Here is a 24,800-nt window from a genome sequence, read left to right as displayed (position 1 = left end):
CCAGCCACACCTCCCTCTGAAATTCATAGCCAGCCATCGGCAAAATTCCCTATATCCTCTATCTTTTTTCTGTATTTCTCTTCCAACATCCTTCTCTACTGAAACCTGACTTTCCTGACAGCCCTACCAGGATCTGTTTTGTCTTTCACTCCCTTGCTATCACTGGGACTGTGCACTCCTTGCTGCTTCTAGAACATAATCTTTCTTTCCTCTCTAAAAACGAAAGCAAAACAAAACAAACTTTGACTCTCCTGTCGTCAAACTATACCACCACCATTTCTCCTTGTTGTAACCATTTATCATCACCCAACTGTCACTCATGCTTACTCCTTGAAGATTTTAGCTCCCGGCTGACTGTCACTTTCTGCAACAACATACCTGGGACGATTCTTAGTGGTTTAAATTTTCACGTAGATGATTATTCTAAAACCCACACTCTTAATTCCTTAATTCTCTAAAAGGAGTTTATTTCCCACCCTACCAGAGCCATAATTCATGCTCATATCCCAGACTTGGTCACCACCCACACCTACAACCTCCTCAGACCTCATTTTCAAGTGTCTCACTCTTCATCCACTACCTATCTTTCTAGCTCCTTCCATCTAGTGCCACAACTCCCACAATTTTTCGACCCCAATAAATCCATTCATCCTGCCTATTTTTCACTGCCCTTTATTTTCTTCAGTGTTTTACTTCCTTCTCTAATTAGTTGAAATATCATAATCCAAATTATAGCAATCCCTTGCATCTGCTTCGAATATTTTGTCCCTCTCTTGCCTCAACCTACTTTGTTAAATCCAGTGCTCTTGCCTTTCTGCAGGTGAAAAATGGCTAGATAAAAATATAGGCATGCTGGCTTGTCTCACTTCCAACTGGCATCCACTAATCTTATACGGACCACTCACTGATGGCAACCCTTCGACATTTCTCACACATAACTGTTTTGTAAGTTAACTTCTTCTAAAACCCCGAACCCCTTCTCCCCAGTATTTAGGTTCAGCTGATGACCTTGCTTTTCTTTCAGAAAGAGAACAGAATAAACCAAGGGGGATTTTTCCAATTTCCACAACACATCTATTCACTCACCTTTATCTTTGCCTTGCTTTCCTCCCTGTTCAATGGCTACAGTGTCTCAAGCCCCAGCTAAGGCCACATTCCACCTGTCCCTTGGCTCCCATCCTCTCTTACCTACTCAAGGATATCATTCTAGCAATTCTCCTCTTTCTCTCCTGTATCATCAGTTTCCCTTCGCTACAGCAACATTCCAGTAAGCACACAAACCTATTGCAATCTCTACTATCTAAAACAAATAATTAAAAAAAAAAAACCTTTCTTTACTACAAACCATCTTTCGTTTACCATATCGTTTCTACGCTACTTTTAAAAGAAGAAATTTCCCAAGAGTTGTCTCTATTCACTATCTCCATTCTGTAGGTCTCTGGTCTCTTTCAAAAAAGAAAAAAAAAAAGGCTGACTGAATGAGGGGTTTGTCCTCCCCCTCAAAACACCACTAAAACTTTCAAAGTCAGCAATAATCTCTTCCTGGTAAACTCAAAGGTCACTTTTCAATATTCCTCACACTTGACTGATCACCGGATGCCCTATTTCAGCAAAGAGTAACTCCCTCTTCTAACTACTCAGAGGAAAAAAAAAAAAATAGAACTATCCAGGTCTTTGTATCCCTCATACGCACATCCAATCCATCATTAAATCCTGCCATCAGTTCTTTCAAAAGCTAAGTAGAATCAAACTCACCACATCCACAGCAATCGTGGAATCTGTGCTGTCACCATCATCCATGGCTGGAGAGCTGGCACGACTTGCTGACCGCCTCCCTGCTTCGGTCTTTGTCTTCTACGGTCTTCTCTAGAAAGCCAAGAAATTGACCGTCGTAAAATGTAACCGATCTCCACGTGCCCCCCCTTAAATTCATGTCTACCAGCAGTGGTCAAACTCCTGTTTGCAGGTTAAATCCAGACAGAAGACTCCAACACGCAAGTCAAATGTGATGTTCCCACTTTTAAGGGGGAAGCAGAAGGAGAAGCAGGAGCTTAAGTGGAGGAAGAGGATGAAGAAAAGGGAGAAGGAGGAGGAAGAGGAGGAGAATTGGGGAAAAGCAGAAGGAACAGAAGGGGGAGCGTATGTGACAGAGATTTCATGCATCCTGCAAAGCCTAAAATACTTACTGTCTGGTTCTTTAACTGCTATCCCCTGACCTGCACAAGCTGTCTCTCTCTAATCTCTAACTCTTCAACTTCCTCTACTTTAATCACATTAATATTCTTGTTCTTTTTTTTAATCAATATTCCAAACATGCTTCTGCTTCAAGGCTTCTGCACTATTCCCAATTCTATGCCTTCCCTGACTCTCCATACATGGGCATGCCCACCTACTTCTGGTCTTTGTTCAAACGCCATGTTCTCAATGAGACATTTATTGACTGCACCCCCCTTTTAAAATATCTATTTATTTTGAGAGGGGTGGAGGGGTCAGAGAGAGAAGGAGAGAGAATCCCAGGGGGACTCCATGTTGAGATCATGACCTGACACTTAACCAACTGAGCCACCCATGCTTTTAAAACAGCAACGCTTCGCCTCTATGGCACTTCCTATATTCCTTCCTTGCTTCATTTTTCTCTAGAGCCCTTACTGTTGGAGGGCATGGAGAGACTCAGGAAACAGGCCAACCACCCCAGACCTGTAGGTCGCAGGTTTAACAAGAAAGATAACTCATGTACAGAGTGTGCCTTGGGAGGCCACAAGACAGGAAGATCTCAGCACCCCCTTGCCAGATTCTTAAAAGTTTAGACAGAAGCCTTAACAACGTCCAGTCAGGTATTCAGTTGGTCTCAACTGATGGTCTCAACGACACCTTGCTGTCTGAAGGCTACACCTGTCCTTGAAAACAGTCCCCACAGTGGGCAGAACACACATCTGAGCACATGGTAAGGGGATGAGGAGATTCTGATGGCCCAGGTCCTGCTCTCAGGTCGACTGGTGGTCACGTCTTCTTGAAGACCTCCTCCACTGATCAGTATTTAGCCTATTATATATTTAACTCAAGTTTTATTGACTGTCTACCCCAACTTTAAGGTGAGATCCATGAGAATAGGAATGTGTGCTCACCTTATTCACAGCAACGTAGCCAGCATATGTGACTGTGCCTGGTACACAGTAAGCACTCAAAAAATATTTGTTGACCCAAAGAAATAACCTCATGTGAACTCTGCTAGGTTTTGGTCATATAAATATGCATCTTCTCTGCAGTCTTGTGGCTGCTTTTAAAACGTTAAAATGCCAAAGTTTTCTTTTGACTTGCAATATATTTTGGTTGCTTATTGTTACCATCACAAACCTTATTCTACTATTTACCTAAGCTGAACCCAGTGTAAGAGGCAAGCATTCTCAGCAGGGATATACAAGAGTAGAATATTTTATTACGTCTTTCAGCAACTGCTTCACTTTGCTAATCTTCTCACAGGAAAGTGCCCCTCTTCTAGTCACACACGTCTGCCCTTCTCTCCCCTGTCCACTTCCCCTATTTTTCTTCATATCAAAAATATTTATGAGACACACAGAGAGAGAGACAGAGAGAGAGAATGAAAGGTTCAAGTAGAAAAAAAGGATAAGGCACTTTATATTCTGAATTAAAGATCCATTCAATCAATCAATAAGATTTATTTATGAATTAGGAAATAAGAGTAAATTAATGAAAGAATGGGTAAAAGATCAGAAAAGTGAGTCAGAAGGCCACTCCCATTTAAAGATGGAATGGCCATTACTAATCACCCCGTGCAAGGGGCTGGCATGGATCTTAATGTTGGGATATGGATGGGGCTTGAAAAGGATGTTAGTGAGGCCATCATGGAAAGCTTGATTCTCGTATTTACCAAAGAAAAACTGTCATTTTCATTCATGACTGTCAATTCTATAACTATAGATATAAATAAAAAATAGACTATAACTCAACCTTAATTTATCCTTACTTCTGTAAGCACATCAAAGCACATACTCTACTAGCAATGAATTTATAGAAACATCCTTGCCCATGAATTTCAGGACAATGAGCCCATCAACTGATCTCAGACATCTGAGACTCCTTTCCATTGAAATTCTCACCAATTAATTCTACTACTTTCCATTCCTGGGAAGCAACAGTCCCCTGGAATTCTCGGGCTACATTCTCTTCTTTTTTCTCTGGATGATTCTGACTTTTGTCCAGTCACGTCAGAAGCTGTAACTGTCGGTAACAGTCATCAGGAAACAGATGAAAAGCCAACATTAGACAATTTGAGGTGAATTTAATAAAGGCCATTTTCAATGACATGGGCAGGGTGCAGGGGGAAAATGCAATGATGTAGTACCCCAGGGTTGTTGAGATCAGGAAGCTACTCCTAGGCATGAAAAAGACAAGAGACAGGAGCGATAATAGAACTTAGAGAGAGTCCTCTACAGAGAGGGCCACCTAGGAGGAACTGTAGCCTTCAACAGAGGGCAGAGTTTACCCACAGATAACCTGCAGGAACTTCCTCTCCATCTCCTAATCTCTTATTGGTGTCTCCTATTGACAAAATCCAACTAGAAGTCACAGGACAAGGAAGACTGCCGACAGAGTCTATACGGGTCACTTTGCCAGGACAGAGAACAGGAAAGAGAAGCGTGGAGATGAATCTAGAACATTAAATGGCATCACTGGTTAACTGTAATCTCTATGCCAATTAAGTACTTTTCACAGACAGTTCCCAGATCAGTTAAATGCTGCGGGTCACAGAGAAAGAACAAGTATGTTCAAGAGACAGCATACAACTTTCAGCACATATTGGGAAAGACATTGAATAAATGGAACCAGATTCTCGTTCCAGGTAAATTCCTAGGAGGATTCCTGTAATTTTTTCAGGTTAAAAGTTAATCAGGACTATGTTCGTAAATGTGTCAGACAGCATGACTAACCGGGTAGAAGAGTCTTTATGAAATAGACCTCATTCTTTGCATCTAAAACACAAACTCAGTGGGTTTCTGAACTGGAATGACAACTCCCTCTGTTCCTTTGCTCCTTCCAACCTTGCTCTGTCCCTGTTCCCATTCCAGGTCACTGTTCAGCGTACTAATGCCAAGCCTGCTTTTACCCAAAGTGCCTGTTTCGTATGCTGTCATATATACGCTGCCGGTTGGATCTCAGCCAGTGGAATTAAATGAAATGGTTTTCTGTCAGACTGAATACTAATTATGTCTTCATGCCAAAGCTAGGTCTGCATAATGACATCATTCGCAAGTAGGCTGGAGATCGAGGCTCAGAGAAAGTTTGCTCTGATATTTATGGATTCAAGCAAAGCGGTGCTATGCTGTTTGGTCTACCTGTTTTGCATTGGTTTCTTTGCTTGATAGACTTGGCTTTGAAAATGCAAGGGCTTCTCTGGGCAGCACCATGGATTAAGTGAAAGCTTCGTCGCCTAAGTCAGCTGTTCTCCCATTTAAAGGCTACAAACCCACAATTCCATTCCCCAGGGATGCCTTAGGGACACTAATTTTTTTGGAGCCTCACATCCTCTCCACGTCACTGACACGTGCCTAGCATGATAAAGTCTCTGATTTGCTGAGGCAGGGTGGTTTACATCTGTTGGTGATTCTCAAATTTCCCCATCTTGTGCATGTCTGAACCTTGATCTCACCAGCCTATCAAAAGTAATATCCTTCATCCTTCAAAAGTACATATCTTGTTGCATTCGCTGTGTTCAATTAGCTAAATTACTGATAATTCCATGCTACGATTACAATGAGAAGAACCTTTCCAAAGCCCTCGGTTTTCTCTCAGTTGGCATTTTAACAGATTTTCTAGAGCAGTAACTTTACCAATGGGAGCAAAAAGACAAGGAACGAACTAACGTTAAGGGAGGCCCACTGGGAACAGAAGTTTAGGTCAAGGGAAAACATATGTTATCTATTCAATTCAACATACCTATAACACAGTCTTTGAGTTTAAAGTATCTTGCTAGGTATATAAAGCATAGACGAACATATGAGAGTCCTATATCCCAACATCTCATAATTATACGGAGCTGTGGAAAGAGAATCAGGCAGGTTATCAAAAGATGCCACTTTGAGGTCAATCTGTAGGTGGGTAGCCTTGGAAAACCATTTAATTCTTCTGGCCACTGAGTGTTGAGAATTCAATAAATGATCACAGGTTTATACAGGCTTTAAAATTACCCTCTCCTCTCAGGCTATAATATATTGGAATTGAAATAATTCTTTTAAATTCTAAAAAATTTACTGTTATACAAACCTAATTGCTTTCTATTGCTGTCAGACAGTAGCCATTATCTCTGAACATTATAACAAGTTCCACTGATTTTTAGAGTGCCAGGCACAAGTTAGAAACTCAAGACACTGGTGATTTTTTTAACTTAAATATTTGGCCTACAATTAGGAAATTCTTTTTTCCAAATGAGGGATCCATACTGCTTATCCTCCCACAAAAGTCCCTTATGTAGCTTATATCTGTATGTAACTGAAAGGACACTTATATTCCCCATTTCCTTTATTATGTTGAAGCAGGCAAAAAGCATAGTAAACAAGCAAATGTCAACAAAGTTCAAGGCTGTGAAATATAAAGTCTGAAAACACTGAGGTCAAATCTCCAGACCAGTGCCCAGGGCAACTCAGTGGCAATCCACCACTGAGTCTTTTGTCAAAAAATTTCTTTCTTTCATTTGCTTGTACCACTAGAGCTACAAGGCATGACTCCAGGTGACTGTCCTGGAGTTGAAAAGTCTCAAACTGTTTAAAATTCATGTTCTGATCCACGCAGGGGGGAAAGATCATCATCATCTGTCCAAGACTTTTGTAGATGTGTTGGATAATAATCCATCATGAGAGTGATCATTAGAAGATTTTTTGTTATACCAGTCAGTATATAATGTATACTTGATTTGGTATAAGCAAAGTTTTCTTGTACTTCAGAGTTTTAACCCCTTAATTCAAGATTTTTTTGAAAGAGGGGCCAAGATGTTGACCAGAGCTAATAAGCTTCTTAGACTTTGTGTGACGATGGTATATACAATTATGTTTTACTTTGGTGTCTGTGCCACTAAAGGAATTTTTTAAAAACTAAAATATTTTTAAGAGAGAAGTTGGCCAACGAATAAGTGAGGTCAAATGAGCAATGGTTCATTATCAAAGGCAACCTGAAGACATGACCACCACCTTCAAATACTTCAAGATCCAACGAATAGAAATATAAAGGTCAATGTAAGAAAAGTCCTCCTGATCCTTTGTGCTTACGATGGCATGAACTTTTTGAGGAAACATATTTCCCCGCCACCTTGCTCCAAAAAGAATGTAAGGTGGTATTCAAGGATAAATAAAACTTTGGAAACTTCTATGAATTAATTGCAGGCAAGAATATGTAAGAGATAGTAGGCTCCTACTGGCTTTAAGATCACATCCCAGGGCATTCTAGAAGGGACTTCCATGTAGGAGGTTGAACTAAATAATTCAGAAGAGTCACTGAATCTCAGAGTTAAAACTGTGTTAACCTCTGGACCAGCTACCTTATTCAAATGCAGAAAATCTTTCTTCAATAACTTTGATTGAGATAATCACTAGGTTTTATGTTTGCTGTTACCTTTCTGAGCAATACCTCCTGCGGTGGTCTGTTCTCCTGAGGGATAATCAATTGTGATAGAGTTCTTTGAGGCAAAATCCACCATTTAACTTCTCTTCACTATTCCAAGCTTTAGAGCCTCTGGAATGGCCCAGGTGAAACGTATCCGTTTTGAAAATCAGTCCTTCAGGGACTGCAGACAGCTATCATGCCCCAGTTAATCTTCTCCTGCACAGTGGTTAAGAGTTTAGGCTTTGAACTCAAATGGAATTGGGTCTGAATCCAGTATTCATAACAAGATGGCTTTTCCACCCAGACAAGTTACTTAAATGCTCTGAGCTTCCTCAGTTGTAAATGGGAAAAGAATATCTACCTAAACATTTTACTGTAAACATTTTTTTAAATGATATATAAAAAAGGACAATGGGGCACCTGGGCGCCTCAGTCGGTTAAGCATCCAACTCTTGATCTTGGCTCAGGTGGTGATCTCATGGTTCAGTCCTGGAGTTCATCCCCACTGGGTCTCTGCGTTAACAGCAGGGGTCCTGCTTGGGATTCTCTCTTTCACTCTCTCTGCTCCTTACCCCCTCAAAATAAATAAATAAACAAGCATAATACTTGGTGCATATTATGTGTTCAATAAAGTTCCTCTCACATCGTCTCTATCCCCAGATATCTGACATTTTCCTTAAATGGCCTATACTCTAAATTCTTTATTAGCATGTCACAAACTGTCACTCTAATTCTAAATTATAAAGGACATCAAAATTTTTTATAGATGAGATATAGACATTTATAGCAGTGGCTTTCAAACCTATGTGATTCAACACCTCTTTGTATTAATAAATATTTTGTAAAACTCTCTTCACAATCCTTGAAATGTATTAGTAGAAAATTAATCTACCTGTAAAAAAAATTTTAAATAATTAATATTTGAATACATCTGGATTCAGCGCCCTCAAGCCCTGAACCACAGACCTGACCATTGTAGCTGCTACAGCCACAACATGGCCAAGTGGCCCATGGCTGAGTGTGGCTAAGTGCCGAGCGGCAGCAAGGTTTGAACTTGGAGTTGGCCTGAAGCCTGTGAAGCCCTGAGGATGGCTGTGGCCACACCAGAGGCGATGAGATGGGTGTGCACATCTGAACCCTGTAGACACTGTCACCTCTGACTCCTTTAGCCCAAAGCACCTCATCTCTGACCCCCAGCACAGGAAAGTAGCGTAGACAGGAGGAACAAAGCTTTGCTGAGGCCAAGGTGCAGTGAACCTGCAGGCTGACCTCGCTCTTGGCATTCACACCAAATCTGGGGAGAACCAACCCAATGCCAGCATGATGCTAAACATCTCAAGGCACAACTGGCAATCCTTGACCCCAAAGCCACCATTTCAGCTCTTCTACAACTAAGACCGTGCTTCTGTGAGGCAGGGCCCTGACGGTGCTACTCCCAGAAGAGCATGGAGAGCCTGGAACCCAATGGGGGGGTACCCCCCCATCCTTCTCTTTCCCCTGGCGAGTCCAGCAGCAGCACTGACCAACTCAGACACCTCTGTAACAACAGGGGCTTGGCTTATAGCTCCTCCTTCTCCCAGTTCTACAGTTCTGCAGGTTGCCTAAAAACTCCCTTCATAGAGGAATATTTGCTTACTGCGCTAGAGAAGAGTCCAGAAAATAGCCCTCCGGTATAGCCCAAGCAGAATTACACCCAGAAGGCCCAACCTTTCCAACCTCTGCCGCTGACTGGCATCCACCTGGTACCCTCCCTGGAGGCACACTTTGCCCAGGTGCCCCAGCCTCCCACGAGTAGTAACAGCAGCACACTCCAACTTGCATTGGCCAAGCAAAGTGGACATACAGTTCCTCGGGAAGCTTGTGACAAGATGGCCGCCCTTGATGAGAACGGAAACCAAAATGCATCTAGAAGGCCTGAGTTTGCCTTCGATGAGCCCCTAGAATACGACTCAATGTCCTCAGTAGAGAGGAAACCTGAAACTTTAGCCAAATGTATCTCCCACAAAGTCTATTTCTCTTCCCTACCTGAAAACGAAGACAATACCTCTCTAAAGAGACATCCCACACCTCTCCAAGGCAACAACTCAGATTTCAGTGAGAGAAAGGGCACCCAGGGCAAGACATCATATAGCAATTCCCACAGCCTCAAACCCCCTCAAGCAAGTGGGTGAAGAGAAGGGATCTTCCAGGATCTCAGGGCCTTGGGAGGACGATCTCCACAAAGACCACAATGAAGGCTAGAGAGAGAAGGCCTAGTCCAGAGCCTGTCGAGCAACTGTGGCGGGACCAAGGCAGCCTTTTCCTCTCTCCACAACATTCCTGGAAGTCTAAGGAGCAAAACAGACTGGGGCTAGGAGGGGGAGCCCAGGAGGGCTACCCTGGAGGGCCTGCCCACCTGTCCAGCCAACGCCCAGGCAGAGGACGCTGGAAGGAAAGCTGTGACTGATCACAGGAGCCCGGTGGACAGACCAGTTTCCTATCCAAGGTTTGAGGGGAGAACCCACACCTTGGTCACTTTCCTACCATCCAGACCCCAGGTAGAGGAGCCACCCTGCCTGCCACACCAGCACACATCCACTCTGGGCGGGAGCAGGCTCTGCGGGGCTATCCGTGCAGGAGACACCATGCTGGGGGCTGGAGGTTTCCAAGATGGAGCAGCAGAAGCAAGGAAGCCCGGACCCCCGAGTGTCGGCAGCTTCCGTTACAGCCACAACCACAGGCCCAACAGGGCCCTCCCAACTCCCAATACCTTGGGAGGTGACTTCGAGGACACAAATACCAATATCTGGTTTGCTGAATTCCCTGAAGCCCTAGACAGTGGGGAGCAGCAATTTAAAAGGGGGGAGCCAAGGGGCACCTGGGTGGCTCAGTCGGTTAAGCCTGAAACTTTAGCTCAGGTCCTGAGCTCATGGTTCCTGAGCTCGAGCCCCGCAGCGGGGTCTGTGAAAACAGCTGGGAGCCTGAAGCTTGCTTCGGATTCTGTGACTCCCTCTCTCTCTCTGCCCCTTCCCCTGCTCACGCTCTGTCTCTCAAAAATAAACAAACATTGAAAAATAAACTTTTAATAAAAAAAAAAAAAAAGAGGGCGGGAGCCAAAGCTGGAAGAGGGTTCCTGACAGCCACAGGATGAACAGCTGAGGAGGGGTGCGGACAGGGGCCTGGCCTGCCACCCGCCACCCCCCACCCGGGGCCCGAGGACACTCACCAGCTCCGCAGCCTGGGCACCTTCGGGCTCTGAAGCCAGGACGAGGAGGCCCTGTGGCAGGACGACGGGCCCTCCACCCAAGTCGCCCACGCTGACGAGAACAGCCCAGGGGTGGGGGTGGGGGTGGGGGTGGGGTGGCACACAAGCCTGCGTTCTCGAGGCCACCTACTTTGGAAAGGCGACCTCGAGCAGGGGAGCTGGTGTCTGTCTCCCTGCAGACCCTGCGGGAGCCGCACCACGTGACCCCAGGGGAGGGTGACCCCGCCCCTCCTCACCCCCCCCTCCCCGCTCCCACCCCCTAGGGTCCTCGCTGAGCCTGTCCTCGGTCCCCCTGCCTGACCCCCAGCAGCTCCTACTGGAAGCCTGAGAACATGACCGGGGCGGGGGGCTCAGGGGAGGCTGAGCCGGAGCCCCTGGGCGCGCAGAGGAAGGGGCTGTGTTTCCCAGGGAGCGCCACGACCCTCCAGGACCCGTGGGAATGCCTGGTGTTCCACATCCTGGCCAAGTACCTTCCTTTCTCTTTCTTTTTCTTTTTTTTTTTTTTTTTCTTTTAACGTTTATTCATTTTTGAGAGACAGAGTGTGAGTAGGCGAGGGGCAGAGAGAGCGGGAGACGCAGAATCCGAAGCAGGCTCCAGGCTCTGAGCTGTCAGCACAGAGCCCAGGGTGCTCGAACTCACAAACCGTGAGATCATGACCTGAGCTTAACCGACTGAGCCACGCACCCAGGCGCCCCTGACCAACTGCCTTTCTGAAGAGCAACTCTGATGACCAGCGTTTTGTGAAAACAAGTCAACCCTCCTCCCTAAGCAGCAAAAGCTGGGCAGCAAGATCACAGGAGGCCCGGAGCAAGGCACGGGTCTGCTGGAGGTTCTTGCCTTGGATTTTCATTCCTCAGGCCTGGACTCTGGCTCTGTCCCCCAACTTTGCCAGTGAAATGACTCCTGGTGTGTGTGTGCGGGGGGGGGGGGGGGGGGGGGGGGGGGGGGGGGGAGTGTACTTTCAGTGACACTTTCCCAACATTAACTTCCTCTCCACTTTAACCTCTTCTGAAATACCCAACCAAAGGATTGCCCTTGATTTCAATACAATTTTAGCCGAAAAAGGATTCAATGTAAACCGCAGTTTAAACTGTATTAGTGGGGTTCCTCTGGATAAAAGGAAACAACTGTATCCTGTAAAAAGCCAATGTTTTCCTTCTCACTCTTCATGACTGATCTTTGAGAGCTTGAATGCTGTCGGGAAAGTACCCCTTCCTATTATTACTTTGTACTAGAAAGGGAATTCATGAAATCGTGAGAACTGATTGGAGGGTGTTTGATGTGTTTCAGTTTTTGTTTAATTAATTAATTTATTTATTTTTCATTTTTAAAAAGCTGAAGCAACATAAATCAGTGTGTGTCACCTTCAGGAATGTAGGCATAATGGTGTTCCTTACTTGTGGGCGGTGCCCCCTGAGGACAAGTACAAATAGTCCTCATGAAGGGTCTGCAAAGCCTTAAAGACTTAAAAAGTAACATACATATAAAAGAAAACTGTAAAGCTTTGAACATTGTTGTTATTTAAATTTTTAAAAATGAAAAAGATCATTATGTCTGTATGCTAACCACGTATCTTACTCTCTTTTGTGATGGACATAGACAATGATCTCTGAGTTTTGTATTTTGGGAAAACATTAATGAGATGAAGCACGCTAAAGATAGTAAAAAAAAATAATGTAATATCCTAAGTGTAATATAAAGGAGACATTTTTAAAGAGTCGCATATAACAAAATAATGTGTATTTCAATATGCAAAAGGCTAACAAAAAATGGGAGACATAACGAAGAAAACAGATGATTGCACCTGTACATAAATAAAATCTGCATTGATGCACCAACCTCAAATGCTAGCTGATACAGGAGTGAATAGTATGGCTACTAGGGACATAATTTTGTGAACTTGTAAATAGCTCCTACTAGAGTTCCGATCAAAAACCAAAGTATAAGCTTCCCTTTTTACACCTAGTAATTATACACCTGGAAAATTAATACTCTGTAGTAATATATTAAGATTTTATGTTACATGTAGTTAGGTTTTAAGCTTAGGTGATTATAAGCAATGTTTGCCTATAATAATACCCTGTAGGACGTTTGAAGGTCAAAAATGACAAAGGAAAATTCTTTGAACATGACCTGGTTCATGTACTGTAGGATGTGTAGCATTGCTGGATAGTAATGCTCACTATTGCCAAAAGGTCTGGAATGATTAAAAACAATTACATCTGCAAATTTCCAAAACACCTCTACTGCAAATCCCTGTTTTAAGGGTTCTAGATCTATCTGTGCTCCTAATCTTTATCTGAGCCATTTTTTAGGAGCAACTATAGTATCATTTTGGTGACATATCTGGCAGGTTGTGGATTCTCAACTACTTCTTTGAGAACTGTCCTCAATTTTTTACCCTTTAAACTAAGCCCTATCTGTCATATTGAGGTAAGTGACACTAAAACTAAATTCTGTATCTTACATTTGTTTTTGCTGAATTTCATTTTCTTTATTTCAGTCCATCTTTTCAGTCTATCATTTTGAATCTTGGTTCTGACATATCGTATTATCTCATCTTGGTTTTCATCACCTGCAAATTAGATAAGCATTTCTCATCTGCCTCCATCCAAGCTGCTACTAAAAATGAAGAAAGAGAAACAATGACAGAGCTGTTAGAACTTGGCTAGAAACTTTCACATCTTGACATAGCTCCTTATACATTACCTTTGTATTCGTAAGGATACAGCCAAAAGGGACCCATGAGAAGTGTGGTCAATAGCCTTACTACAACTAGGATAAACTACATCCATGGTATTTCTCTTATGTGTGAAGTTAATATTACCATCCACATCTAATTTTAGGGCAAAATGCTCAATAGACTTATTTTGGTCTTTAGTGGCCCCAATTTCCTTTTCTAAATTATTTCACAGGCTTAATTTTAATAACTTTAAGAACTCTGACATAAATATACACAGTCTTAAAATATTACTGTATGAGTTTGGCTACTATAGACTCTGTTATCTCCGTGGTCTAATGCAGTAGAAGCCTGTATCTTTCTCAAGATTTAACCTGCAGGGCAGGTAGAGGGCTCTGTTTCACTAAATGATTCATATAACCAAGACCAATTAGGTCATCTTTGGTCCATAGTTCCCAAGCTTACCCTGAATTTTTACCTATATCCAATAAAACAAAGGAAAAGCGAGCAGAATGTCATGTAGGAAGAGTATATAATAAGTTAAGTCAGAGAGTGGCATACACCATTTCTTTCCATACATTTACACACAACTCACTAGCTAGAACTCACATGGTCATACCTAACTCTAAGGAAATCTAGAAAATATCATCTTGCTGCCTGCCTAGAAGAAAAGCAAATGGATTTTTGGTAAACTAATAGTAGTCTGTGCCAATACCATTCTGAGACCTGTGCGAGAGGTGCTCCTGCTCTGTGCCCCCACGCTTCAGGCATCCCCATGTTTCAGAATGCCTTCCCACAATGTTCTAAGTCATCACCAGCCTATGCCTGGAACTCATCAGGGCCAGCACTGTTCTCTGGGCAGTGTACCTAGAGTCTAGACCTGGTCCCATATGAGTTTCTATCACTGGAAGCATCAAACTCAAAATTTTCTAACTCCCGGTAGCTCAAACCTGCCATGGCTAGTAATACTCTCCAGCTGGGGTGCCCTGAGTCAATACCAGGGGCTATGTGGGCCACAGTCTCTGCTTTTCCACTTCAGATATTTGACCCTCTAAACAGACAGTGGGGTTGGCTAGACACTCCAGTGAGACGGGGCCACTATGCACAATGTGCATAGTGCTGGCACATTGGTTTGGGATGACTTTTATCCAAGACTGAACATAGGACAAGCTTAGAACTCTGAGTTAGCAATGGTCCGCTGTCAGCCGTTGGGAATGAGTCTCATGGGTAGGACCCTGCATGGACCCCTTACCCTTCTGTGTTGGACCATGGTTGTGCCTCAGGTGTGTAGCACCCAAGGGTAACGGGGATCGCAGCAGCCAATATTTATTCTTAGGATTCCCACCATCAGTCCCCAGGGAGGTCACCCACTTTCTTCACAAGTTCTGCATCATGTTCCAGGCAGTCCCTCAGGAATGGCTGCACCTAATTCCTCTGAAGGTGCTGAGACGGTACCTCCATAATGCCCAAGGGACCTTCTGATTAATGTCCTCTGGACTCCAACCAACGTGGCATGGTTGTGCTTTCCTCGGCCAAGCTTATACCATCCTCAATGAGGGATGGATCTTCCTTACATGAATGGATCCACGCTTGTTCTGAACACTGGGTCCTTGCCTCTCTTCTCTACCGGTGGCAGTATGTAGAAGGTATGGACAACATGACACGAGATCACATTCTAAGAATGTAGTGATTGCGGCCTAAAGAGTTCAAGAGATGGAGTTGGAAATGTGTTGTTTCATGTTCTCAAATCATAACGTTAGTATGACCAGATAAAGAATTACTGTTTACACTTTCCTTTGTTCTCTAGATAATGTTGGCCTTTGTGGTTATCATCAGTGAAGCAACGTAACAACTTTTGAGTCATTGGGAACCAGTATTCATGGAGCGCACAATGAAGATGCTGTATCGTGGATAATAATGTGACCAGCATTAAACAAATGGTTATGAGGAAACTGCAGAAGCAAAAAGATCCATACTGTTTTTCATATGAATAGAATTCTAAGAGCCATGGTATTTGAGTATTAACAGCATTACAGCCTTTTACTCGGTAGGAGACAGGAAATAGCCAGGAATGTTGCATTTGACCCATCGATCAATTTGGGGAGTATTTTCATTTGAACAGTTTTAATTCTTCAGATCCAGGACTATGGGATGTTTTTCTTTCTGTGTCAATCTTCTATAATTTCTTTCAATGACATTTTGTAGTTTCCCGTGCATGCCTTGTGTTTAAGTAGTTTCCGAAGTATTTTATTTTTGGATGCCCTTTAAAGTAATTGCTTTCCCAATTTCATTTTCCTATTGTTCAGTGCTCGTGTACAGAAATGCCACTGATACTTGTGTATTGATTTTGTGTTCTGTGCCCTTGCTGAACTTGATTATTGCATGTTTAATACATGTTGAGATTTGTTTTCAGTGCTCCAAGAGGCAGTTTATAACTCTGCATTAGCCTTTACTTCCTGCTTGTACAGAGTCTCAAGGTCAGCCAGAGGTGAGAGCTTGGGGCCTTCTCAGGTCTTTCCTGGACATGTGCATAGCTTTGCACATGCTCTCAGTTCTGCATATGTGTGTGGCCTTTTAGATTCCCAGGAATATATTAGAGCTTCTCAAAGCTGCTGAGGGATGTCTGATTCCCCAGGTTGCTTTTCCTTTTAAGGTTTTCTGTCTGGTCAGGCTTTTCTTAACCCCAACTGGTAATGCCACCTCAAGCAGCTGCAAGTTAAACATTTGCTAATGATTTGTTTGTTTTTTGTTTGTTTGTTTTTGTAAAAGGCCCTGTAGGTAGTTCACTTTGAGTGAGCTCCAAGTCAGGTGAAATAAAAACATACTCTGAGAATGAAGCTTTTCCGGAAGGGTCAAATGTGGCAAATCAGTGGGAATGGGCTTTTGGGGTGTTCCAAACTCATTCTTCCCTATCCTGTGGGTGCCAGTCTGTCTGCTTTCCCAGCTACCATGGTTGGTTTTTTTAAAGCTACTATGGAGCTGGGGAGAAGGGATGGGATTAGAACAAGTTAAAAAGCCACAAGACTGTCTGTTCTTACCAAGATTCCACTGTTTGTCTTGAGTAAAAACATTACTCATTTTGTTGCACGTTGTTCGAGAATTCTGAAACTGCTGATTTTAACAGATTTTGCCAATGTTCTTGTTCTTATAGGGAGGAGCAGATTTTCAGAATACCATACTCCACCATTCTGGAAGTGAGATATCCACACCTACAATGCTTAGAAAAAAGTGAGATGCGCACAAAAATGCAGACAGTGTGAATTCACTTATATAATGTTCAAAATCAGACACAACTAATTATGATATTAGAAGTCAGAATAATGATTATCCTTTGGGGAGAAGCACGAGGAAAAGAACCCAAGGAGGACTTCTAATGTTCAGTTTGATGATCTGGGTGCTGGTTATGTCCGTTTATAACATCCATTACCTGTATATGTATGATTTGGGCATTTTTCTGTATGTATGTCACCCTTCAATAATTCTATAAACACAATCAAGAAATTAGGGATATGTTTTTGTATACTAGTTGTATAAGTAAGAGTCCTGTTGATAGCTCCAGTGATATTTGAGAATGTTCTAGTGCTTAGCTTGTTAGGTGGTTCGTGCGTGTTCTTTCAATCATGCCTCAGATTGTACATGCATATTATGAATATTCTTTCATGTGGATCTAATATTCCATAATAAAATGTATTTAAAATATTTTCAGTGTTGTCCAAATCCTTCAATAGACTTTGACGTTTAGGGACGTAACTGCTTTCTATCCTTATTTGAATATTTAGAGTACTTCCGATATCTCCTTTCATGATGTTGTAATGAGAATGCACACAAATAAATCCTTGAGTATACATCTGATTTCCTTAGGATATATGCCAAAAATGGATTCAAGGGGTCAGAGTATGTGAACATTATACACACGTTTAGTATATGAAATCAGGTATCTGTTGGGAACATTTTACAAGTTAACTCTTTACTCTCCTCAGAAACAGAAGAGAAATTTCATTTTCCTGCCTCTTTTCAAACACGGAGATGAATACATACACACATATATATCAATATACTTATACACTAATATTTAGATATTTATTAGGTAGAATTTAATTGCAAGTTTGCCGTATGTTAAGGGAAGGGTGTTATCTCATTTTATCGTATATTTTCTTGAATAACAGCTATATTGAATATTTTTCCCTAAGCTTTTTTGTTTTATTTTTTTATTGGCTGTTTTGGTTTCTGACCCTTATTTATTATTTTATGTACGTTTGGGCGTTTGCTATTTTTCTTATTGGTTTGTAAGATCACTGAGCATTTTTAATTGTTTTCTAAAGTCTATGAACCATATTTGATTAAGCCTGATCTTTAATTTTCTTTGGTACATTAACCTCAAATATTGCTTGAGCATATTTGCTAAGGTTTCAACCACTTCCATTTCACCAAGGATCTTTTCACCGGTGTTCGGAATGCTGTACAGAAGAGTTTTCTCATTTTCTTTCCTTTCTCAAAATAAAATTTTCAGCTTCAATGCCGTCAGAGGTAATGGAGCTCTCACAGTGTTCTGTATGTTGTGGCCCCTTTTAGGTTCTCAAAATGCCTTGCAAGAAGGTGCCAAGGAATGAAAACATAACTTCATGTGTTCCTGCAGCTCCCCCCACCCTACCCCCCACCTTTCTCCAACAGTTGTAGTCTCAACATCTAAATCTGTCTTGGAGACCATCAGAGACAATCCCGTCAAGCCTTCTGTCTCTGTTTGTATCAGTCACCACGGAAAATATGGGCCCCCCGGATTCTCTCACCTAAACATCGTCCTGCCTATGTGGCTTACTAAATCTTGAATTGACCCAATCTCATATGCCACCCGAAACCTCAAAGTGAGACACTGTGTCTTCTAGACCACACGATCAGTCACCCGAAAAATCCACTGTGTCCCTATCTTCATCTGTGAAAATTTCCCAAAGCATGACTTCTCCTGGGGATAATTCTTTTCACGTAGTTCTTTCAAGAGTTGTACATAGATCACTGTCCCTCATTTCTCCCTAAAACCCATGGGTGTAGGGATTAGCTTCCTAATTCATTTTATTAAAGGGATACCCGTTTGCCCTGTCCATCAGTTATGTTTTCTCTCAGTTTCTTCTCACATGTAATCAGTGACCAAATGCTATAGACTCTGCATCCTTAAGACTTTGATTTTTCTTTTCTTAATTATCCAGTTCAGTAACTTTTCACTTCTTTCCTGGGACATTGTAATATAGATCAACATGGTTCCAATTTTTTCACTTGAAAAATGTGATCCACTTCTTGTCAGTTATTGTTTTAAAACATAGATTCTATCAAGCCACTGACATAAAACTCAAATATAATAATTGTGTACCTAAGTACACTTAATATGTACTTGATGCCTTATGCTCTTTTTTTTATGTTTTATTTATTTATTCTCATAGAGAGACAGAGTGTGAATGGAGGAGGGACAAAGAAAGAGAGAGAGAGAGAGAGAGAGAGAGACAGAATCTGATGCAGGCTCCAGGCTCTGAGCCATCAGCATAGAGCCTGATGCAGGGCTCAAACCCAAAGACTGTGAGATCATGACCTGAGCCGAAGTCGGACGCTCAACCAACTGAGCCACCCAGGTGCCCCTCGATACCATATACTCTTATATATACTCTATGCCAGTATTAGATAAACACCTCAGACGTGATATCTAAGGTATCCTTGAACAAATCTTTGAGGAAATAGTATTATCATCAAGAGAGACATTAATGAACTTGCCTCCAATATAGTTTGTGAATGACAGAAGTGACAGGTGCAATTTAAACTCTGATCTGCATCCAGAGATCAACAAAGACTACCGGACATACTTTTCAAAAAAATGTTTTAATGTTTATCTATTTTTGAGAGAGAGAGACAGGGCATGAGCAGGGGAGGGGCAGAGAGAGAGAGGAAGGCACAGAATCCAAAGCAAACTCCGGGCTCTGAGCTGTCAGCACAGATCATAACCTGAGTCAAGGTCGGACACTCAACCAACTGAGCCACCTAGGCGCCCCTACTGAACACACTTAAAAAAAAAAAAAAAAAAAAAAAAAAAAAAAAAGCCTTTCATTGACTCTCTGCCGAAATCTAAATTCCTAAATCGGGCATTCAATTTCAATCGTCAGATGAATACCACTTATCCTTTTCAAGCTCATGTTTCTCTTTGCAACCTTCATCCTTGCTGTAATAAGAGCTCATATAAGTACAACAGGTGCATAATATTTCTTTAGGGTTTCGCTTCTCTATCAGTGGCGTTTATGTAGAGCAAATAATCTCTGTGAACACAATCAAATCTAACATTATGCGATTCTATAGTACTTTCCGTCTCAAACTAGAAACAGCAAACAAGCCTGGCCATTCTTTCCTTTGGTTCATATTTTACCCTCCACCCAGAAATTGTATCTTGCTAACCCTACTTGTCCACATCTTTCACATGCTGTAAGGGCATGCCCAAGTGCCACTTTCTCCATAAAGTGCTGTCTGACCCCACAAAAATAATTATAATAAACCTATCTCTCTGCTCCTGTTATTCAGTTTGTGCTTGCATTGTAGGGCAATACGCACCACCTCACATTTTAGTTAGCTTTGTGCTTTCCCATCTCATTCACTTGACAAAAAGCTCCCCTAATTAAGCAGTCTGATTTTATCTAGCTTACTCTCCAGTCTACAATGCTACGGTTATTATGTTGCAAACAGTAGTCACTCAGTAAATTTTTAATAAATGATGTGATTATCAACTCACTAGCTGAGTTCACTTTCATATGCGCTTGGCTAAATGGAAAAATAGTTTAGCACGGTGGTTAAGGGCTCGGATGGTGTGTATTTAAATCCTGACTCTGCTATCTACTTAACTTTCTGAGCCTTCTTTTTTTCATCCATAAAATGGTGATACGAACAGTATATAACTCCTAGGGTTTTTGTGAGAACTATTTGAATCAATTCATATAAAGAACTGGGAGAGTATCTATCATGCTTTAAGCAGTCAATGACTATATTATTACATATTATAAAACAAAAATAAGGATTTTAAAAAAAGATCTAAAATAATTTTCAACAAATGCATTTCTATATGCTTTGTATGGGACTTCCTGGCAGGTGAAAAATAACAATAAATTTAATTAAGGGGTGACTTTTCTGGTCAGGATAAAGGACAGAGCAGTTTTAATCCTGGCAAGAAGCAGGATCTGGAAGCTTTTCATATTCAATCATTTTCTTTAACATGAATAAGTCGAGTGCTCCATTAGTTCTGGAGCAGAGAGTATAATAAAATCAGTTCTATAATAGGGGCATTAAGCCCTCTTACATTATAGGAAATTATTGAAAAAGGCTGCCAGGCTCTGATTTCCTTGCCAAAATATGGCTATGGATATTCAACAGTAGCATCAAGCCTAATAAAAACTTTTACTTTAAATAGCTAGAAACCCAAATGGCAGCGTAGAATGTGGACGTCAGTCTTCAGCAAGAATAGGAATGAAAGGAAATAGACACAGGTCTGTCTTAAAGCAAGTGGATATCACTTTCTTCAGATGCTTTCGTCAGGATAAAATGGAATTTCCATCACTTGTTTTTAATTTACGTTGGAACCATACGTTTTCAAGCCAACATCAGCCGTCTATGTAAAATACTGATATTTGTATCTTTTGAATGTTGACATGAGAGAGGGTCAACTCCATCATAGTAAATTGAGGAAAATTTAGCTTCATCATTCTTTCTGTTACCTGTCTTGAGAATTAGCTTATTTTCCTTCCATTACATTCTTTATTACCACTACATTTTTTAGAGGCACTAATTTGTCTGCCCATTATACACTGTTTTCCAATTTGAGAGGGGCAATTTTGAGTCAATCTAACACCACTAGGAAAATTCTCATGGTGGCATTTACCAGTCTTGCCTCAATTCCTTGTTAGTAGCAGTATTCTGTTTAGGGCTTATGCCACAGAGTAAAGGAAAAGGCAGATCCCTGTCCAGAGGCGGAGAAGTCTTTGTGTAATAGGGTCAGAAATCCAGAGGCACGGAACATGCATGCATTAGGGTGATTTTTTTTCTATGCTTCAAACTGAGGGGGAGAAAACATAACTCATTGACAGGACACGTGGGCATTCTTTAATAAAATATGAGTTGATGAAGCTGACCCTTCACCCATCCTTTCTTTAGCACACCTGTTTTGATTACTTGGTGGCCACAATTCTCACACACACACTGTTCATATTCCCATCCCCACCATGGGAGGCCCAGACACAATCATTTCTCAGCTGGATTTCCTTCCTGCTTCTCATGCAGCACTCCGTGAATCCAAATGGATTCATATCACCAATGCATCCAGAAAACTAACATCAGCCCTCTCTTCCACATCACACACAAATGAGTTTTTTTCCTTTCCCTTTGGCCTCAGCGCACTCTTATCAGCCCAAACATCTCATTATTCACAGAGACATTTTTAAATATAAAATTCAAAAGTAAAAGTAAAATGATTCAACACCACTACAAATGCTTATCTTCCCAATGGCTTAAATGCAACAGTTTTCTTATGTCACCTTGCATTTCATTTAATAATCTAACAAAGCTTTTGATAACAATGCCCCATGTTCCCTTTTTGTATCTTTTAAACAAGAACCATCAGTGCCTTTTAGGATTTGTTCTTCACTCAGCATTATCAGATTTTAATAATTCAAAAAGAGAGAACAATAAAAAAATCAATAAAAGAGGTGCTTACAGATATGATTAAACTAAGATAAATGTAAAGAAGTTTAATCCCCACTTTTTTCCAAGACATATCTTCCCAGTAAAGAATCTAGGAGGCAATTCTTAACAGTATCAATCCACACAAAAGGAGACCATTTCTCTGCCACCCAACCCCCACCCCCAAATCCATGGTCGTGGTTAAAAAAAAGAAAAGTCTTCTTTCCTTATAAATAAAGTAAATACAACTTGAACCCCACCCACCAAGACCCAGATTATATCATGTTTTATAATATGCCAAGGATGTGTTTATATTAAGTGATGAAATATACAAAATAGAATACAGAATAAAAGTGCTTTACATTTATTTCATATTTGTTCAAGTATATGTGTTATTATACCCTTAAAAGGCAGAGACTAGAGAATAACTGGAGGAAATGATACTATAGAATACTACAGAATTAGGGGTCGGGGAAAGAAATGCCATGGAGTTAAAAAAAGTGTTATCTTTTTATGTGAAAGCCTGGTCCACTAAACTTGGAAATAGATAGACATCCTTCACTTAGGAAAAGTGACCTAAACTAGTTCAAGCTGGATCCCCAAGACCTTTTCCATAATGGCCTCTAGCTTCCCTGAGATAGGAGTGAACAGAAAGAAAATACAGCAAGAAGGAATCTCAGTCCACACACTGTCTTCCCGTTGTTTCTATTTAGGACCTTCATCCAGCTAGAGTTGTGTTTATGCCAAAATTGGTCCATGACATGAAGATATCAGATATGAGCTTACTGTGTATATTTCTTGGTTTGCAAACTCAAGATTTCCCCTGGTGAAATCTGAAACTGGCCCCTGTACACAGAGGACATGGAAAGGCTGAAGAGACAGACCGCACCCAAATTGGTAGGTGACAGGTTTAAGAAGCAAGGAAACTTATACATATAAGGCTTGTCTTGTATGCTGTGAGATGCATAGATCTCTGCATCAGCCCTCCAGAAGATTAAAAGTTTATACAGAGGTCTTAATGGGATTCGATCACATATTCAGTCCAGATGGTCTCAAGAACACCTTGCTTTCTCGAGGATACATTCTTGGAAATGGCTCCCACAATGGGAAGAACATAAAATCCAAGGACAGGCAAGGGGATTAAGAGCCTACAATTGCCTGGGGTCCAGCTCCTGGGTCAACCAGTGGTCACATCCTCTCAATGACCTCCTCTGATATTATTGGGGGTTAAGTTGTGGAAGTCACACCAGATGGCCAATACAGTTTGACCATACATAAATCCACTAAGGCACCTGTCGTCACTCCTGGTCCTTGGAGAGCTGACTGCTACAAAATGCATTTCTATTCACCTGGCCCCTTTGGGCCGATGGTGCTTTCTACTATGTCTTTCCATCTCAGGTACAAAGCAACCATTGTGCTGCTTTGACAGTGTGCTAGGGTTGAAGAGATGTGAGATTACCTGAGACCACTTCTCCCCAGAGGTATCAGCCAGCCATTTCTTCTCCCAGGTCCAGATATTTCCCCTTGCTTTCAGCAGAAAATGACTTCAGTCTTGTTCTCATATCCCGGACCCCTAATGAGGAGTTCTTTCCTCATTTCAGGGTTTATCCAGGGGAAAGCCAGTCTGGAGAAATTGATGATTTGGCTTCAATTGATTCTACTTCACTTTTCCAAGTCTCTTACCTGTGTTGAGTGTGCTTTCGGTTTTCCTCAGGACCTAAGCTTTTAAAACACAGCTTGGAGAGAAAATCCTTTCTTATTTTGAGTTACATTGTTTTATGTATCTCAGGACAACAAAGAACATAGAGTGACTGAACTATTTCAATAGTGGAAGGGCAGTAAGTTAATAAAGAAGAAAATAACTAGTTTAAAATGAGGCTGAAGATAGTTAAATTAAGACAAGCCTGTATAGCAACTTGAAGTTTCACTATCTTTCCTACAAAGAATAGTTTACTCTTCAGTTATGTCTCTCGGTTAAGTTCTTTTTATGGCTCCCTGTAATGGATGCTTCCTTCAGCACTTGCCATCTAAATCCAACTGCTCCAACCTTTGCATGTGCTGAACATTAATACAAGAGAGCAAGGGATCCAGGGACATGAAGGAAGCTTGCCTTGTCAAGGTCACCTACTTGATCCTGTGACCCATCTAGACTGTGGTGAAATACTAAGACAAAACCTCCATGAAGTTAGGAACTTGGTCTTTTTTGCTCATTACTGATCGCCTCCATTTAAAAGAGCCTTGCTCATAGTAGCCGCTCAGCAAATATTTAGGTTATAAATACACCTTATAAGATCCCCCTTTTGAGTGTATACACATCGAGATATATTTTGGTAGTTGCTCCTGAACATTACCCATTATTCTGAGGCTCTCTGAGGCACCAGGCAAAAAAGCTAATAAACCAACAATAGCAAAAAAATGGTAGAAAACTATATGAGGAGTGTAAGTTGAGAGTTGGGAAGAGGACAGAGATAAAATTTCCCCTAACAGCCTAGGGAACTGGCCTCCCCATGACAGCCTAGAGATCTGTAGATTTCCCCCCAATTTTCAGTGAACAATCGGATGCC

General features: G+C 41.6%; 1 pseudogene; it reads left to right on the top strand.

Moving 5' to 3' along the window:
* Positions 1-9,059: 9,059 nt before the first annotated feature.
* Positions 9,060-24,800, top strand: part of LOC124523483 (protein Shroom3-like) — a 102,428-nt pseudogene continuing 86,687 nt past the window's right edge.

This window comes from Lynx rufus, unplaced genomic scaffold (genome assembly GCF_022079265.1).
Source record: "Lynx rufus isolate CCGP_SWC_20201006 ecotype Redwood Valley unplaced genomic scaffold, mLynRuf1.p SCAF_4, whole genome shotgun sequence".
NCBI classification, from domain to species: domain Eukaryota; kingdom Metazoa; phylum Chordata; class Mammalia; order Carnivora; family Felidae; genus Lynx; species Lynx rufus.
Note: the sequence above shows the minus strand (reverse complement) of the source record. Positions and strands in the feature narration are given on the sequence as shown.